The sequence below is a fragment of the Pseudorca crassidens genome, chromosome 3, assembly GCF_039906515.1.
Source record: "Pseudorca crassidens isolate mPseCra1 chromosome 3, mPseCra1.hap1, whole genome shotgun sequence".
Taxonomy (NCBI): Eukaryota; Metazoa; Chordata; class Mammalia; order Artiodactyla; family Delphinidae; genus Pseudorca; species Pseudorca crassidens.
Window position 1 is genome coordinate 129170796 of NC_090298.1, and position 16356 is coordinate 129187151.

Genomic DNA, 16356 nt, shown 5'->3' on the forward strand with positions numbered 1-16356 from the left:
ACCAGTAGTATCAGTCTAGAATCCAATCCTATCTAACTGCCATTTGCTCAATGAAGCCCTTTTTGGCATTCCCAGTTCCAAGGATCCTTTCCTTCTGGTGACCACTACAGAAATCCATCTGCTCTATTTCCATGACATTTTTCCCACTTAACCTTGAAATATGCAAATTGGTTCAAAAATATTTACAAAGTAGTGAGCCATGCTAGACACTAGGTATTCAGAGATGAATAGGACACAGTGTCTGCCATTCAGCAACTTATAGTCCGATAGAGGGGACAGACATGCCAAAGATATAACATGGTATAATATATGTAATATTTCTCTCTCCCTCTCTTTCTCTCTCTCTCTCTCTCTCTCACACACACACACACACACACACACACACACACACACATACACACAGTGCAGCTAAAATCCTTGGGACAGGCAGTTGGTAGGTTGTAACATCTGAGCTGAGTATTGACAGGAAGGAAATCTAGAGTACTCCTAGGTTGCTGGCTTAAGCAGTTGGGTCAACGAGGGTATCATTCACAGAGCTATGGTAGCCAGTAGGATAGAACAGGGCTGAGTTATACATTTATTTTGGACATGTTGAGTGTTTAGTATTTGCAGGACATTTAAATGTGACCATTCATTTGATATTTGAACATGCTCAGGTGAGAAATCTGAGGAAGTTCTAGAGGTTTAGGAGTTAGCATTTAAAAGACAGAAGTAGGTACCTTTATTCAATCACCAGCAAGAGATGAAAAGCTGTACTACTGACTTATGTTTAACACATTTCTCCTTTTGATGAAGATACAGTTTCATGACCTACCTTCTTCCACCAGGGTTTCTCTGGTCCTCTACTTGCCTTGGGCATTAGCACGACAAGGTGAAGTCAGTGAAGGGTGGCAGACCAGAAGCCTGTAAAACATTAATACTTAAGGGTCAGGCAGAGGGAAGTGAGCCTACAAGGGACAGAGAAGGTGCAGCCAGGGTGGAATGAAGAAAATCAGAAGAGATTTGTCACGACACAAAGACAGAGCACAACTCAGGAAGGAAGCATTTGATGAGCTACTGTGAAATGACCAAGACTGGTAAGAATATATGCATACATATGAATTCAGATATATAGGTACATGTGATTCCTCAGGGAGAAAGAATATGATACCTCATGTAAGCATGAAATAAAGTAAGCAATGGTAATAGAAAGTAACAAAAATTATTAATAATACAAAGATAAATAAAAATAATAAAAACATTAAGAATATTGTAGAGGAGTGGGAACGGTAAGCTGGGATGAAGAGAGTGGCATGGACATGTATACACTACCAAACGTAAAATAGATAGCTAGTGGGAAGTAGCCGCATAGCACAGGGAGATCAGGTCAGTGCTTTGTGACCACCTAGAGGGGTGGGATAGGGAGGGTGGGAGGGAGACGCAAGAGGGAGGGAATATGGGGATATATGTATACGTATAGCTGATTCACTTTGTTATACAGCAGAAACTAACACACCATTGTAAAGCAATTAAACTCCATTAAAAATTAAAAAAAAAAAGAAATACAAAATTATGCAGCACTCGAAAAAAAAAGAAAAAGAATATTGTATTGTGGCGTTCAAAGTATATGTGGAGTTAAAATAGTTGTATTTGTACCCTTTTTCTGGTAGTATGGTATGTTGCATTTATGGATGTTCAAATTTTCAACAAACTTTGCTGAAGAGTTTTTGTTTTTGCTTTTCTGGTGTATGTGTGTGTGTGTGAGAGAGAGAAGGGGGTGGAGGAGGAGGAGAGGAGAAGGAAGGAGAAGGGAGGGGAGATAATTTATGGGCAGATTCTAAAATGTTATAGAAATTCAAAGAAAAAGAAAGCCAAGACTATTTAGAAAGAAAAACGAAGTTGGAAGACTTACCAAGTCTCATCATTTATTACAAAATAACAACAATAATGGCAGTGCTATATTAGTACAAGATAAATATAAAAAGACTGATGAAATAAAATGGGATAAATAAAATGGAATAAAAAGAGTCCAGAAACAGACTCTTATACATATGGTCACATGATTGATGGCAAATGTGACAGATACTACAGTGAAGATGGAAAACCACTGTCTCTTCAAAAAATTATGCTAGATAAATTGGATATCCATATGGAAAATATATAGAGATTTTAAGTCCTATTTCATATTGTATGCAAAAACTCTAGGTAGAAAGTTAATCTAAACAGAAAAATGAAAACAATAAGCTTTTAGAAGACACCACAGGAGATTATCTTTATGACCTTGACGGGAAATGAGATTTTTTTATACTGGACTATTTCAAATTTAGGAACTTCTTTCATCAGAAAAAAACAAAACAGCATAGAAAGATACTGTTTTAGAGTGGGAAACAGAGTGGGAAAATAGAGTGGGAATAGAGTGGGAAAATATGTTTGCAATACATGTATCTACCAAGAACTCATAACCAGAATATATTAAAACTTCTAAAACTCCTATTTTTCTAGAAAAAATAGAAAAATGGCCAAGCAGCCACTTTACCAAAGAGGATCTCCAAATGACCCCAAAACATACGAAAACCAGCTCAATTTAATTATTAAGGAAATGCAAATTAAAATCATAATGAGGGGCTTCCCTGGTGGTGCAGTGCTTGAGAGTCCGCCTGCCGACGGAGGGGACACGGGTTCGTGCCCCAGTCTGGGAAGACCCCACATGCCGCGGAGCGGCTGGGCCCGTGAGCCATGGCCGCTGAGCCTGTGCGTCCGGAGCCTGTGCTCCGCAACGGGAGAGGCCACAACAGTGAGAGGCCCGCGTACCGCAAAAAAAAAAAAAAAAAAAAAAAAAAATCATAATGAGATACCATTACACATACACTAGGATGAAAACAACAAAAATAGCCAGTTTTGGCGGGGACGTGGAGGAGTTGGAACACTAATACACTGCTTATCCAATACAACCACTTCGGAGAACTCTTTGGTAATACGTATACTTAAACTGAAAAGTGCATACCCTATTACCCTCCTAAATACATGCTCAACACAATGCTTAGTATGTGTACCAAAGGGTACATAAGATTACTCACAGCAGCATTAACCCTAGTAGCCAAAACTGAAAACAGCCCAAGAGCCACATGTCTATCAACAGAAGAATGGATAAATAAATCATGGTATATTCATACAATGGGTAGTATCCAGAAATGAAGATGAAGTAACTATATCCAACAGAGGTCAATCTCAAATACAATGTGAACCAAAAGAAGCCAGGTATGAAAGAATATATTCTGTGTGTTTCCATTTTTTATAAGTTGAAAATCAGCTAAAACTAAAATCTTATGAAAACTAAAATTGTGAAATATAGGGAATAATGACTGAGACTGGGCTTGAAGAAGGCTTCTGTGTTGCTGGTAATATCTGACATCCTGATCCGGGTACTGGTTTCATGAGTGTATTCATCTTGTACAAATTCATGATGCTGTCTACTTATGACCTGTGCATTTTTCTGAATAAGTACTTCCAATTAATTTTAAAAAAAGAAAAATACTGAGTTTGATGAACTTCCCTATGTAAAGGATAGTGAAAACCTTGACAACCAGCAATACTTACAGTCTGATTAGAGGAGATATGAAGTGGAGGTGTTAGGAGGTGACAAGGACCTATGATCTACAGCTGATTCATTTTGGCTTTCAGCCAAGGAACCAGACGAGTGTTTTCATTAATTTATTTCATGCATGAATTCAACAAGTACTTTCAAGCATGGACCCTGTGCCAACCACTGTGCCAGACTCTTGGGAACGTAACAGTGAACAAGAAAGAAGTAAATGCTGCTTTCAAGGAGCCATGTGCATTGTACATTGTACTACATTAAATTATTGTGGGTGAATGAATGAATGAATATAATGAATATAAAGGAATATTTGAGGCTTGGAAGTCTGGTTAATTGATAGACTTCTTTTTACTTACAATCTATAGGCATAACTATAGGCTCCCTGAAACAAGATGTAAATGTCTAATTTTCCGCACTGGAATTGAATTTTTTTGATTCCTGATTCCCTTATAGGACTATAAGGTGCATGTCTACCTAATTATTTAAATTCTGTCTTGTTTTGTTCTTTATGGCATCTTCAATATATGAAATATTGAAACTTTTCTCTGGCAGAGAAAAATACAATTCAAACGAAATATCAAACAGAAGATCTCTGTATTCATCTCTCTTGCATAGAAATCTCAATTTTGAGATGAAAGAGTATAAAGTTGTGCTACATGAATACAAATACAGGTAATTACAATAAAGTTCTAGCCATCATTTTTTTACCATTATATTTTTACCTATTTCATTTGGAGGAAAACATATATTCCTATGTTTTCCAAGCTCATGACTATTTAAGAACTTCTTTGAAAGGTTTTTCCAGGGCATTCAAGAGAGTAATGTGTTAGCATTCGTGTTTATGTATTAATACAGGAACAGTAATCTGCAAAGGTCTTGCTCAAAGGTTAAAGAAATACACAATGAGGATTCAGTAATTATCGTCATCATTATGCTTTGGGACTTACAAATTGTCCTACCATATTTATAGCACTTTTACCACCATTCTTCATTTATTTCTTGCATGACACTGTGAGGAAGGTATTTCTATCTGTATTTCACACACACATGTGAACACAGAAACAAAAACCTACCATTGAGAGATGTGATATGCCTGATCCAAGGTCACATAAATAAGTGGCACAGACAGCACTAGAATTTTCAGACTTTAAATTCAGGGTATTTTCTACTTACCCCATAGAGTAGAAATCTGTCACAAGTTGGGTTTTCTGGGGAGCAGACTCTGAAACCGTTAAAGGTGCAGCAATATTTATTGGGGTTGGGTATCCTTGGAATTAACACCTGTAGAAGGGAAGGGAAGGAATCAGGATTCAGCAGAGACCTGTGGAACAGACCCAACGATATCCTTAGCAAACTCACAGACAACTCTAGAACTAAAGTGGCCCAGGTTATCCCAAAATGAGTAGGCATTTATATCCCAACCTTGATCAGTCATTGGATGTGGGCCACCTAAGAAGCATGTGCAGTTGGATGAGGTTGACTCTCTACAGCTGATGCAGCTGTGGAAGGTGCTACCAACTGAAGTCTGTTTGCTGACAGCATTCCTAGGAGCCAGGGCCACTAGTCCTCCTTGAAGGGCAAACTGAATAGCACATTTCCCTTTCATCACCAATCTTACCATTATCACCTAAGTCAATCCACATTTTCCTGCTCTTCCTAACTTTCTAACAGGGATGCCCTGTTGCTTCCTAAATATTATGGAACTTGTCTGTAGAAACATGTCTCTGGAGCACAAAGTAATGTGGGTGGAAATCTAAGGAAATATGGACCTAACTTTATCATCTTGGCTCTTCCTTTTAAGCCAAAATTTACTAGAGGTAGAGAGAAAATCTCTCATTTAAGAACACAGCACAATATTGTAAATCTATACTTCAATTAAAAAAACAACAACACAGATAATGACTCTTTGTCAATCATCTCATGGTACAAGTTGACTGGATTGTTTAGATTTTGTTAGAGAGTGAGTTTTTATCCCAAAGAGTAGGGACAGTCAACTACGAAGGCATTCTAGAGGACTTAAATCCATGATCACAAGACAAAGTTATCTCCTCCCCTAAATTACCTGTGGCAGGTTTAGTAGTTAGTCTCAATTAATTTCATCTTCCCAAAACCTGTAGTTTCAACCTGTAGAACCTCTTTATCCAGCACGCTTCATATATTTTATACAGGAGAGGAATAACTTTCTTTTATTTATCTTAAAGCTCGTCTACAACTTCTGCTAGAAAACACTGTCAGCCATCATTATCATAAGCTTCACCACTAAAATAACTAATAGTTATTAACTTTTCTATATTATGACTTCACTTGTGATACCTCATCCAGTTCTCAAAACAATATTATCATGTAATAAATATGGTAGAAAGACAACATATATTAGAATGATTTGGGACCTTTGGAAGTATGATACGGGCAGCTGGAAGACCTTGATTCACCCCAGGACAGACATTAATCATATCTACCACCCCCCACTCCCGACCATTTTGCTTTTCCTATCCTTGGGTAAAAACTGCTTAGTGCATGTTATTTCACATCGTGTTATGGATAGGTTGATAATACAGAAAACATGAACTCCAATGGGACCACTAAAATTAAAATTCTAGTAAGAATTTTGAGATTATGCTACCAGAGAGAAACTGGAATACAAGAAACATCAAATTACCTGCTATTAGGGAAAGGGAACGATCTCAAGTGATGAAATAGAAAAGGAAACCATTATATACTAATGGAATAAAACCATTCTACCAGAAGTAATCATAAAGGAGGTTTTCCCCAAATAGTCCTGTGACTACTGGTTAGTGTTCTTGAAGACTGGGTGATTTCTCTTTTACCTGATTCCTTCCCTGCTAATTGGGACACTAACTTTTCAAAAAGTACCTATTAAATCTAAATACTTGCCTTGTCTCTTTTGTCCCAACACCTGGGTAACCAAATTTTCTCAGAGGTATTGATATTGCTGATAATAAAACTGTACCTGAATCCTTGTTATTCCTTGTTTTCTGGTTCTGCTGGGCAGAAAACCATTGCTACCTCGACCAGTTCACAAGAAACCCTGCGCGGAAGTCAGAAATGACTTTCATAATTAATAAAGGAAAGAAAAAAATGTGTGGGGAGGCACTAACATTAACAGAGCACACTGTATGTGTCAGGCTCTCGGCCAGTTCTCTGCATACATTGTCAGTTATCATAAAAACTCTGTGAGGATATGGGGAGGGGGAAGGGTGAGCTGTGACAAAGCGAGAGAGAGGCATGGACATGTATACAATAACAAACGTAAGGTAGATAGCTAGTGGGAAGCAGCCACATAGCACAGGGATATCAGCTCGGTGCTTTGTGACCGCCTGGAGGGGTGGGATAAGGAGGGTGGGAGGGAGGGAGACACAAGAGGGAAGAGATATGGGAACATATGTATATGTATAACTGATTCACTTTGTTATAAAGCAGAAAGGAACACATCATTGTAAAGCAATTATACCCCAATAAAGATGTTAAAAAAAAAAAAAAAACTGTGTGAAGAATGCATTGTCATTCTTATTTTCAGCTGAGGGAGCTGAGGCCTAAAGAAGCTGAATGACACAATCAAAGAGGGAGTGGGTAGGGAGTAAGCACTTCCCTACTCCTCTCTCAAAACAAAAACAATGATTTTGCCCCACATTCTTCTGATCCCAAAACCATGATCTGCTGTTCCACATATGTAAGGGAGCAAGGATTCTGAAGTCAAATTTCATCACGTCTCTGGTACTCATTTTTTCCCAACGTTTCTCATTCACTCAAATTTCACATCATCAAAGGGCCCCTCTGTTCTTAAAGTACAAAGCCCCTAAATATCCACCTTTCTGCAACTATCATTTCAGTGGTTTGAAATTTTCATTGCCTCAAAGGTCTCTTCCAGCTAAAGAGAGAACAATAACCCCAGCCTATAAACTTGTCTTAATAATTCAGTGTCAAAATGGAAAAAAAATACATATATATACATATAAATATATTTGTGTACACACATACACACATACACACACATATAAATAATTCTTATTTTGGAAAATTCTAAGTCACTTTCTCTTAAAGTATTGCTTCTGCTCCATTCTTTCCTCTCCCTCTGGGCCTCGAATTACGCTTATGTTTAATCCTTCCACTGTGTCCTCATGTTCCTTCTGGTTTTTTTCTGCATTTTCATCCTGTTGTCTGTGATTCAGACTACATATTTTCTTCTGACCTTTCTTCCACTTCTCTACTCTGCAAATATACTGTTACCTGTTGTGTTATTAATTTGAGATATTGTGGGTTTTAGCTATTCTTTTTTGTAGATCGATATTCTTTTTTGAAGACATCAGTTTTCTATGAAAATTCTCCATCTTGTCATTCACTATCTTGAACACGGCAGTTATGGTTACTTTAAATTCATAACTCTTAATATCTGAGTTTCTTGTGGTCCTGTTATGCTTTCATCATCTTTGGTCAATTCTGTGCTGAGTGACCCAAGTTGTTTGTCTTTTTTACAACCAGTGATTTTTTTTTATTTGATTTTTTATTTTCATTATGTGAACAATCCCAGAGGATCTTTGAGGCTCTGGATAATGTTATCTGCCCCCAGATATTTGCTTTTGCTTCTAGCAGGCAGTTTGAATTGGCACAAGTTATTTTAATACAGTTATGGATTCAGAGGGAGACTTCAGTATTTTATGAGGATTAATCTATTTCCAGTTCACCCTTACTATTAGAATGAGTTCACAATTAAGGCACTTTCCTGGCAGTCTAGTGGTTAAGACTCCACACTGCCAATGCAGCGGGCGCAGGTTCGATCCCTGGTTGGGGAACTAAGATCCCGCATACCCACAGCACGGCCAAAAAAAAACCCCACAATTAAAAACCTGGAGTAGGGCTTCCCTGGTGGCGCAGTGGTTGAGAATCTGCCTGCTAATGCAGGGGACATGGGTTCGAGCCCTGGTCTGGGAAGATCCCGCATGCCGCGGAGCAACTAGGCCCGTGAGCCCCAACCACTGAGCCTCCGCGTCTGGAGCCTGTGCTCCGCAACAAGAGAGGCCGCGATAGTGAGAGGCCCGCGTACCGCGATGAAGAGTGGCCCCCGCTTGCCACAACTGGAGAAAGCCCTCGCACAGAAACGAAGACCCAACACAGCCAAAAGTAAAATAAAATAAAAAAAGAAATAAAAGAAATGCATTTCCATTTAAAAAAAAAAACCTGGAGTATTTACCAAGGACCATCCGTTTGGTGGGCTTTGAACTACATTTTGTGGCCCCCAGCCCCATGAAACTCTCAAAGGTCCTACTCAGCTTTTCAGCCTTTCAGGTGCAGTTTAATTGGTCAATGCCTCAAAAAAATAAAAAAAAGATGCTGAATGTCACTTTCACTTCTTTGAGTTCTTTGAGTTCCTTTTCTCTCTAGTGGCTTATCCCTTGATTTCTCCCTGCCTTAGTACTTCTCTAACATCTTTAAACAGATTTTTTGACGGTAGAGCTTTTCCGGTATTCTTAGTGGAACTTTTCATTTCAAACAAGAATATTGCTGGAAGTAGAAATCTCCACATATAAATCTGAATCTGTTTACTCTGGAGGAATAAATCAGTATAACACTGTAGGTAAACGCACATTCCAGACTCGGACTGCCCCGGGTTTGCATCTGAGTACCACCATTTATTAACTGTGTCATGGAGCGAGTAACTTGAATTTTGTAAGCCTTTTTCTCTAACTATAAAGTGGGGAAATTAAGGTACCTTTCTGAAAGACTTGTTACGGGGATGAAATGGGACAGTGCGTATATAATGTTCAAATCAGTGTATGGTATATAGTTAGGGCTCAATAAACATTAGCTGTTATCACAGCTTGAATACTAATACGACTACTTACTGTTACCATTTCTTCCATTTTTTACTACCATGAAAAACATAAAAATTTAAGTATCTGGCCATGCAATACTTCATTTGCACTCTATAAGAACTCTGTAAGATAGATATTACTGTTTTGACTTACCACTACTTTCAATTTCAGGGAAACTGAGTCCTAGATCATCTAAGTCACTTAGTCAAGAGGTCACACAACTAATAAGTGGGAAATCTAACATTTACACACTAGTTCCTCTGAACCTAAATTGTGAATTGTTTTATAAAATTATTCATAGAGCAGTAACAATATTTAGAGTTTGTCTGGCTAAATGTCCTAGTTTATGTGACACATGTCATGTTTAGATTCACGACTAAAAGTTTATCTAATCTTATACCATAATTTTATAATGGGGGAAACCAAGGCTCAGAGGGGGAAAGGTGGTAGTCCAGTTCACATGGCTAGAAAGGGACAGAGTTGGAGACAGAAGAAGGTTCCAGACTTTTCTCTACTTCAGGTAGTTTCTTCTATGTCAAAAATATTTGCCTAACATTTGCTATGATTTCGACCTTGAAATATCATTAGTAATAGCAATACATTCTCCCACTTAAAGGAGAAAAGCAGCAGAGAAGTCATCTTATCCGTAATGCTAATGCCCTATTATTATATTACACCAGCTTAAATATTTTATCATGAAATTTAAAACTTGAAGGTAGCATCATCTGCTCAGCCAGGAGGTAAAGTCAAGGTGGATATTTATGATGTGTTCGATTCAATTACCGGTTTATTGTGTGTGGTTTGGGTTATTATAAATCAATTCATGTGATATCAATTTCTCAATAGCCTGAGAGGTGTTTTTTTTGTTTTCTTTTGGATGGGGCTGGGGTCAATTGCATGAAGTATGTAGTACTATCCACAGAGCAAATAACAACATCAAACTTTATTAGAGATGCCAACTGAAAATATTCTGTTCAGAGTTCCCTTTGGGTACTTAGATGTTAAAATAATATTGTGTTCTATATTGAGCTTTGCTCAATCATTTACTAGAGAACAAGCACTGGGCACCAGAAATCCTAAGGAAGAGACTTCTTTATATAGATTAGTCACATGTTCACTCTTAGACAACAGTTCTGGGCAGCGGGAGGGCATGTGAAAACACGCCTGCTTCCATGGGAAACTTATGAACAGAGTTTGTGAAAGGGGCCACTTCCCAAAAGAATATTTTGTGTTGGGAGGGACAGGATAGCTGGGCATGAAAACAATAATCTCCCACACAGCTATTCTCTGCAACTCATCCTGTGCTGAGTCACCCTAGTGGCTAAGTAAGGAGGAAGAACCATGTAGCTTGAGGTTAGTGGAAACCTAGATAAAAGGAACATTCCTGGTCTTTAATTTAAAGGGTTTGGTCTTGATTCTGTTGCCGTTGTCTCCTTTTTTAAACCCTTTCCTCCTTTCCTCTCCTATTCAAACACATTTTCTAAGGGCACACGCCTGTAGAGTGAATCATTTTTAAAGCCTTCCAATTAAATCACCCCTTTTCTCCTGAATAGTGTTATTTTCCCAATTTCAACTTGCACCTAGTTTGTGCGTGAAACAAAAACATCCTGACTCCTGAATTTCAATCGCTCCTCCCTTCAGCATCCGCAGCAGCTTTAAATCATGGGCTAAAAATTTAGTGAAGACTGATTTTGGAGCCTTCATCCCTTCTCTCTGTTCTCTCCCACTTTAAGTCCACACCTCACTTTTCAACATCTTCCAGAATTTCAACACTGTTGGAAACACCACACCCATCATCATACAGGGAACAGATTGGATTAACCAATTAACCGTAAGTTGAAGATTTAAAGTATTCATTCAAGGTAAGATTTGATATTTAAAAGAAATCAGAAACTGCAAAGCTCATCTCCTGAGATTGAATAATTGACTTTTTTGGGTAGAGGTAGTTCTTTGAGATGGATGGTCCTTTTTAGTTCCCCTCAAATCATCTCTAATTTGCCTCCAGATAAGTGTGACTAAAGTCATACCAAAGAGGAAATTGTAATTTTCTTACCTATCAGCTGCACAAACAGTAAGCCCACTGTGTACTCTTGCCCTAAATATTTGGTGGAAAGAATATATTGCCTTTATTTTGGGAGAAGCAAGCCTTGTCCCAAAGGGCACGTATTTCTCAAGGTCAAAATTGGCAAGAGAATGAGCTGACACGCTGACAAAATTAGACACTGATCTGTAAGGCCTTTCTAAAAAATACTAATAACAGCTCTATTGAGATATAATTCCTATACCATACAAGTCACCCCAATTCAATGGTTTTTAGTACATTCACAGGGTTGTGCAATCATCGCTATAATCTCCTTAGAACTTTTTTTTATCACCACATATAAAAACCTTGTACCCCTTAGCAGTCACTCCTCATTTCACAATCCATGAAAACTAGTCTCTGTTGACAGTTCTAGAGATGATCTCTATGTGTCGTATTTGTCCACTTACTTTGAAGGACCAGGAGAAGAGACTTTTGTGGGCACTCCAACAATGGCAGTCCTTGCTTTCTACAGGGCAGGACTGAGCACTGGTAGTTGGAACCATGGGTTCACTGAATTGCTGGGTGGAGTGTGGTCACCCAGTGTGGCTATCCAAGGCCAGAGGGCAGCTCAGTGTCAGAGCTTAGCCCAGAATCCAGATGCCCCTAATTCCCAGTTCAAGGCTCTTCCTACCATCACAATGCTTTCTTTGGGATGCCTTTCACCCCAATCCAACACCAAATTCCTCCCCAACGTGCTGAACAATGCCTAATGTTTCTTTCCTAGAAAACCTCACCTTTCTTTGCACATGTAGAAAAGAGGCAGAAATGCACAACAGAGTGCAATGAGTTACATACTGGGCCTCCATAGAAAAGTGGGAGGATAAACTAGCAATCCCGGGAAGGTCAAACACTCATTTCTGACTTCCCCCTTGATTGAGGCCTGCCCCTGAGGCAGGTGTGGGCTGAACAGTTTCCAGGAGTAATTGCTCTGTCCTTCAGTGACAGTATTCAATGTTTCTGTGACTTCATCCAGGTGGAAAAAACAGTCCTTATTGGTCTTTCTTTCTAAAAATTGCAGAGTAGCCTCTCAAATTCCGCAGGTCTGAAGCCAACATAGCATAATTGAAAAGAAGTGTACATAAGTAAAAGTTTAGGTCCTAGGGCAATGTTATAGAATGGTGATGGGCCTACATAGAGAAGTAGGACAGATCTGTCTTTTCCATTGGAATAACAGGAAGCTCTATGGTTACTTCTGCATTAAAAGTCTATTTTGTATGATTCCTTGAATGTATCTTGCCTGAGACAGAAGAGTATAGTAGAAAGGCATGATCTTGTGTATATCAAACAACAACAAAAAATCTGTTTCAACCATGGTGGCCTTGGAAAAATTATTCCTTCTATATAAGCTGACTTCCTCTTCTGATGACATTATGCATTATAAACTGCTTTGTTTTGAAGAGTAGATAATAAAAGGTATGTAGAGTTGTGTAACCATGCCTGTAACATAATAAGTAGCCATCGTTATGGTCATTGAGTCCCCATCCCCCCATGATCTATCCTCACATTCTCTTTCCTCAATCCTGTTCACAAAGGGACTGAAAACTTTGTTTATGTCAACTAGGTAATGGTTAAAAGGAGGTTAATATTTACCCCTCTCAATGACATTTATGATCTCCCAGGGACAAGTGAAAGACATAAATGAGGTGTTTATCCAATGGTGGAATTGCAGCTATCAATCTACCACTGGAGAAGCTATTATAGAGAAATATAATGTCCCCTGAAATCACTATACCAAAAAGAATGCCTCCTTATTTGATGTGTAAGAACTACACCAAAGACATATGGTAAATATGTTTGTTTCAGATGTCAGCTCTGGTGTGGGAGACTCCGTGATGGGCCTTCATAATGACAAAGTTCCTACATCTTTATTGGTTAGGAGTTATAGGCAGGCTCTAGGTAAGTCATTTAACTTTGTTGGTCTCAGTTTCTCTGACTGTCAAAGCAGTTTAACAGGCTCTTTCCCCAAATAAGTGAGGATGTGTAACTCTCTGTCAAGTTCATAGTACTGGATGCCAGGACTCGGTCAAAAGATAGGACATATAGGCTGCAGAATATTGAGGAAAACACACAATGTTACCAACAAAGGTTGGAGAAATTTTCCAAGGCTGGAAGTGTATTTGATGGGCTGAGACACTTCCTATATGTAAGAAATGAACTGCTAGGGACACTAAACTGTCATAAGAACTATGTCCTGCCTGCTCATCTCAAAGAGTTGTTCTGCAATTCAAAAGAGATAATCTGTGTGAAGATAATTTGAATGTCAGTAGTATTATTATTAGTGCAACTTTAAGAGAAAATTTTCTTTTTATACCAGAGAAAAAAAAATGCCCTCACCATGGAAGTATAAATCAGATTTCACAACTATTTGATATATTCAGAATTTAAAGTTAATAAAAAGGCAAATTAACTAGTTATTATATGTTTACTGGTCAGCAATTTTGGGAATAGGCAGAGAACACTGTGCTTAAAGATGGGTCCTATGCTGGAGGCATGACTATCCCACTTAGCCACTCTGACTATATGACCACAGGCAAGTAGTGTAACCTTAGTTGTATCATCTGGAAAAAAAAAAAAAAGGATAATTATGCCTGTCTTCATAATATCATTGGAGTCTTGTTAGCATTAAATTAGAGATTGCAATGTGAAAGCACTTTGCAAATGGAAATATGCTGTGTAAATAAAAGGTAAAACTTAAAACGTAACCTCTTCTAAATTCACCAGAAATTTTTGCTCTGGTGTTGCGTACTGCATCCTTCTCATAAATGTGCCCCATGTCCATCCCCAAGCATTTACACACACACACACGCACACACACGCACTCACGCAGGCGCACATGCACACCTCAATCTGTCTATAAAGCCAGATCAGTCCCCAAGACAAGTGGATGAAGCACACAAGTGGGCTGGACCTAATGCATTTGATCCATTGGTATGGAGCACACACAAGGAGCTTTGTCTTTCTTCTAGAATTTAATAAGCTCCTGTGAGCAGACCTGGGATGGGGTACTCTGTCCCCCAAATGGCAGCAGCCTGTCTGGATGACTTCACCCCCTGAGGGTATGACTGCACTGAGAGCATCAAGGGAATTTCAGAAGCATTGCTTCCTTTTCTATTATCTCTTTTTTCTTATTATTAAGAACAGGCTCTCCTCAGCTGACATTCCGCAGTAGGAGGAAGACAAGGGACATCCAGAGGCTCATAGCCAAGTGTTTGACTGGAACACTGATACTGAATGTGTCTGCTGGGAGCCGCCACGCCCAAATTACTCACTCCCCCACCCTTTTGGCATATGGGCATTTTGCACTGAAATCCAAGTTGGCACCTTGATTTATCCTTAATAACCTATCTTATGACAACATTTAGGGCTGTATTTAAGAGTTTCAGATATAACAATAATAAATTGCAGCAAAAATTTCCCCAAGTTTATCAGGTTTTATTTATTTTGTTTTACTTGGTATTATTAACATGGGCAAATTTTGAACCAGGCAGAAAAAACAGGGACTTGGTCCTTCAGTTGATTAGGGCTTAATTTCATTTTTATTTTATTTGTGTGATTTTTAATTTGCACAATTAACGCATGCAAGATAAAAAGGCAAAGAAAAAAGTGGAAGCTTTCCCTATTATACTACCATTTAAGATATTAGAAGTTTTATATATATGTATGAAACAAGGACAACTTATGTAAGAAATTACAATTCAAGTTAGAAGTAAAATAAAGCATAATTGGAATTAGAACCAGATAGGGAAAAAACAGTCCTTAGTAGGTCAGGTCAGTTTTAGTAAGAATGTGCATTCTGGGGCTTCCCTGGTAGCACAGTGGTTGAGAGTCCGCCTGCCGATGCAGGGGACACGGGCTCGTGACCCGGTCAAGGAAGATCCCACATGCTGCGGAGCGGCTGGGCCCGTGAGCCATGGCCGCTGAGCCTGCGCGTCCGGAGCCTGTGCTCCGCAGCGGGAAAGGCCACAGCAGTGAGAGGCCTACGTACCGCCCCCCCAGCAAAAAAAAAGAATGTGCACTCTGACCAATTAGTATAAAAGGAGTTTTCAACCAAATTACTAATTAGATTTTTATGAATAACTAACAATAGGTAAAGTGGAAAGGTGCAAAACGTGTAATAGAATATAGATAAAGAAAGGTCTGTTATTTCTTCTCAGGCATCTAGAGCAAATGCCTAGACAAAAGTAAATTATGATATTTCTTCTTAGATCTATCTAATGTTCATTGCATCATTAATAAAGTTCATTTCATTTAGGTGTTTTTATCTACATATTTTATCTTTGGTTTAAATATTAGAAATGTGGTCCTTTTTGGCAATATCACAAGCTTCAACAAGATCCAGAAATAACGTCTCCTTTTTTCTCATTTTCGAAGGTTAGGTGCGCAGGGGGTATCAATCATCTTTTCAAACCTAATCTCAAAATCCATGTTCAAGGTGAATGCTCTATGTGTCATTCCACTTTTATGAACTAATTGATCTGTTATAAATCAATTTCTTTCCCTACAAGGAACTGATCAGATAACAGATTTTTATCAATACTTGGTTTACATATCAGGTTCAGGCTTATTTTTTCTTGTCTCCATTTATATTCTGAAACAAGTGTGATAGTTAATAGGATTTCCTTGATTTTTAATTGAATAAATTAGATGTATAACATGAAGTAAAGTTAAGGTATACATTGTATCATTTTGATACATTTATATACATATAGTATATATGTCTATATTATAATGTGACTGCCGTAGTGATATTTATCACATTACAAAATTGTAGTACAATAGTGTTGCCTATATTCACTATACTATGCATTCGATCTCCATGGCTTATTTATTACTAATTGCAGGTTTGTACCTTTAAACACCATCAA

At 38.4% G+C, this 16356-nt stretch overlaps 1 long non-coding RNA gene across 1 annotated transcript in view; it reads right to left on the reverse strand.

Annotated features, from left to right (window-relative positions):
* Positions 1-816: 816 nt before the first annotated feature.
* The window catches only part of LOC137220845 (uncharacterized), a 139637-nt gene continuing 124097 nt past the window's right edge, over positions 817-16356 (reverse strand). The window contains exons 2-3 of the long non-coding RNA XR_010941813.1: positions 4751-4858; positions 817-903 (exon numbers count right to left, since the gene is read on the reverse strand). This is a non-coding gene — a long non-coding RNA (uncharacterized lncRNA). The remainder of the gene's footprint in view (positions 904-4750; positions 4859-16356) is intronic.